Below are 3,900 nucleotides of genomic sequence, written 5' to 3' on the forward strand. Positions count from 1 at the left end.
CTGGGTGCTTTAGCTGGTGTGGCGGTGGGTAGATTTTGCTTGAGTCTTCAGTGGGTAGGTTTTGCTTGAGTAGCCGTTTGTCCACCCTTGTGAGTTCTTTTCGTGGTGGTATTCCGGAGGGTGATTCTCCAGTGCTCTACGCTTGTTGGGGTGTGGTTTATTGCTGCAAGGCTGACATGCAACTTTGTGAAGTGTTCCATATTTTGTGCTCGCTTCGGCAGCACGTATGTTATAATTGGAACGATACAGTAAAGATTAGCATGGCTTCTGCATGCCGCGTTGGTGTTGGTCTTCTGCTTTCCTGTGGTTAGGGAGTGATTGCGTTCAAAGGTTTAAAAAAAATAAAAAATGAATAAATAAATAAAAAAATAAAAAAGAATAAAAAATAAAAAAATAAATTCTCTGTTTTTGGTTTCCTCTGGGCTTGTAGGTGCCCTGGTTCCGGTCCTTGCTAATTTACTGAATGTTACACGGGGACTATGGTTCTGGGCGGAGTTTTTTCCTGCAGGTTGTCTCTGGCTGCCGAGGGTGTGTGGTGTCTGTGCCCCTGCATATGTGCCCCGGGTGCGCTAGGGGCTGACGTTTCAGTTGCTTGGGGTTTTTCGTGAGTTGTACAGGCCTGCTTTCAGTCCCCGGTTGCAGCTCACGGGGAGCTTGCTCTGTTCTCAGATGTGGCTGGTTTGGTTGGTTGTTGGTGTGGTGTTTGGTTTTCCCAGTGGTGCTGCGGGGTGGTTTACCCCTGGGTCTTAGTAGTCGGGGGGTTCCTGCCATGCTTGGGTTTTGTATGCGCTTTTCCCTTGGTATTGGTTGTGGGACTTTGGGTGCTTGCTTCGGCAGCTCATGTTCTAGAATTGTAACGGTACTGTGTGGGTTGGCGTGGCCCCTAAAACATGGCCGAGCGGTCTAAGGCGCCAGACTCAAGAGGACTCTTTTGCACTTGGTTGCGCTCTAATTTGGTGATACTTTTCTTCTTTTCTAGGGTGTGATTTGAGTGATCGTGGTGTGTTGTCGGTCTGACATTCGGGGCGTTGTCTCTGCTATTATCTCTTTTTCGGCTTTCTTCCTGTGCTCGGTTTGTTGCACCCAGTTCTTCGCTGTTTGGAGTTACGAGTTATTTTGGGGCTATGCTCCTTGGGGTCGGTACTGGGTGTTGATGCTTTGTCCCGTTTTCTCTGGCAGTGGTTCCGGAGGTTGCTCCCTTGGGTGGAGTTGGGAGGTTTGCTTGTGTGGCTGGCCCATGTGTCATTGTGCAGAGTGGTGTATTTCTTGGTCCGCTTTGGTGGGTCCTGCGACTCACGGTAAGGCGCTTGCGAGTGGTTGGTGTTGGTGTGGAGGCCGGGATGTCTACAGCCGAGGAGGGTCCCGGAGGTTCCAAATGGTCTGTGGATAGGGGATTTGTTTTTCATACCTGGAATGCCCCTTGTGGTAACCTTACGAGGCTCTGATGTTTGATTTCCTATTTCGTTTTAATAGGTTGTGTTAACGGACGTTAACTGCTGTGTCACCTCTCTAAGGAGGTTCGAGATTTGGACTGTGTTCTCCGTGAATCCAAATAACATTCTTAGTATGTGACGCTGGGTATCTTCACCTGTTCATGTGAATCACCTGCTAATAAAAAAAAAAAAAAAAAAAATTGGGTGGCTTTCCCGCTGTGCTGCGATCCAGTGGGGTGCGGTTGCCGCATGGCACATGGCGGGGGGTGTTTTCTTTTCTGCTTTGCGGTTGGTGTATACCTAGGGGCTGGGCCCGTGAGTGGGTGGCCTTGCTGTCGGCGACCGGTTTTACCTATCAGTTTTTGGGTCGCTTGGCGGCGGCTGCGGGTCGGTTTTTTATTTTATTTTATTTTTTTTTTTTTTGGTTGTCGCTTTTGCGTCGTTTTCTCTGATCCGAGGTTTTGCGCTAGCTTTTTTCGGGGCTATGTGGATGGGGCACTTCTTTTCTCCTCGTCCCCTTCCATGGGACTTGGGTGTCTGTGTTTTTGGGTACCTATCTTGTGGTTTCACGAAAAAAAAAAAAAGGCCCGTCGGTCCGAGACTGCTTAGGCGATCGGGGTCATGCAGCTTGTGCTGCATGAGGGTCCGCGGATGACTGTTTTTTCCATTGTCCTCCTATTGTTGCCTGGGCGGTGGTGGGGCCCCTCCCCTTTTTTCTTTTGCTCCCCGCCCCCGATTATTCAGTTCCAGGTTTTTTTTTTTTTTGTCTGTTTTGGGTTTTGGCTTTTCTTTGATAGGATGGGGTTTTTTGTGAGTTCGGGATTTGCTCTTTTTTTGTATCGGGGCCGGCGGAGGTGGCTGGGTTTCCGGAGAGGGTAGCGCTGTGCATGGGGCGCGGGCGATCTGCATGTTGTGTTGCTATTTTTGCCCAGTTTGATGTTTCCCATATGTGTTTTTGTTTTGAGAGCGGCTTTCCACAAGGTGGTACGAGTGCTGCGGCACTCTTCGCTGTATGGGCGAGTCTGAGAGTGGAGTTCACACGAGTTATTTAATTAAAAAAAAAAAAAAAAAATGGTCCTGGCGGCAGGTACCTCTGATTTCTTGGAGAGGAAAAGTGTTGGGTGTATTTCCTGGAGAGGAAATGTGTTGGGCGGATTTCCTGGAGAGGAAATGTATTGAGCGGATTTCCTGGAGAGGAAATGTGTTGAGCGGATTTCCTGGAGAGGAAATGTGTTGGGTGTGTCCGGGGGGCTGAGGTGGCCCCAGGTGTTGGCTATCCAGTATCTCTTGGGTGGGGGTCGGAGCCCAGTGTAGGGCTAACTGGTCTCCTCCGTGGCGGTAAGAAGACGGTGAAAGCGGGGTCAACCCGGGGTAGACCTCCACACAGGACGGTGTGGCAGCACCTCTCGGGTTGGTAAGAAGCCAATCGGTGTCTTTGTTACAGTTAAATTGTTATTTATATAAGTAATTTTATAAATAAAGCTGTGGCCAATCCCCACCCATGGAAAAGTTAAATTGTTGTTGTGTCAGTTATTATTTAATTAATTATAGTAATAAGGGGGAGGGGTAGTTACAGCCTGCTAGGAGCTAATTGTGTCTCAACAGTCTGGTGGGGCAAGCTGTGCATAACTAGCTTGCCCCCTGACTGGTGAGCAGTTAAGGGGTTAAGAAATATACAGGCAATGTTTTAGCCCCCTCCCCCACCTGTAAAACTTGCCAGTGGCTATAGTGGTATGTCCCATGGGTGGGGGGAAGGAGTGCACCAATCAGGGGTTCAATAGTTTCCCAGGCTTTCAGGGGCCCTCCCCTGGGTATTTATAGCTGTGGTGCCTCCCTTCCCCCCTCAATCTGCCCAGGACCCGGAGTTTTGCCCTCCCTCCCTCCCTTTTTTGTATCTCTGTTTATTGTAAGTCACAGCTTGGCGGTAAGAAGACGGTGAAAACGGGGTCAACCCGGGGTAGACCTCCACACAGGACGGTGTGGCAGCACCTCTCGGGTTGGTAAGAAGCCAATCGGTGTCTTTGTTACAGTTAAATTGTTATTTATATAAGTAATTTTATAAATAAAGCTGTGGCCAATCCCCACCCACGGAAAAGTTAAATTGTTGTTGTGTCAGTTATTATTTAATTAATTATAGTAATAAGGGGGAGGGGTAGTTACAGCCTGCTAGGAGCTAATTGTGTCTCAACAGTCATATATAAATAACATATATATAGAAATAACATATTACTTATGAAAATATATCAAACTTCTAATAAAGTGCTTGAACATATTAGTAATAGCATTCAGTCCTTTAGTGGGCGCACCACCTGTGCCGCAGGTCTGTCTGAGGAAGTCCGAAGCCACAGGACAGCCTATGGTACATAGTGTAGGCCGCAGGGACACTCCATCAAATAAATGACATAAGTCGTACCACAATTGATAAAGGACTGTATTGAGAAAGAGTCCCCAGTGACGTTAGATTGGA

At 48.1% G+C, this 3,900-nt stretch overlaps 1 pseudogene; it reads left to right on the forward strand.

Annotated features, from left to right (window-relative positions):
- The first annotated feature begins 205 nt into the window (after positions 1-205).
- On the forward strand, positions 206-273 carry LOC130345445 (U6 spliceosomal RNA; annotated as a pseudogene).
- Positions 274-3,900: the final 3,627 nt, after the last annotated feature.

The sequence above is a fragment of the Hyla sarda genome, chromosome 1, assembly GCF_029499605.1.
Source record: "Hyla sarda isolate aHylSar1 chromosome 1, aHylSar1.hap1, whole genome shotgun sequence".
Lineage (NCBI taxonomy): Eukaryota > Metazoa > Chordata > Amphibia > Anura > Hylidae > Hyla > Hyla sarda.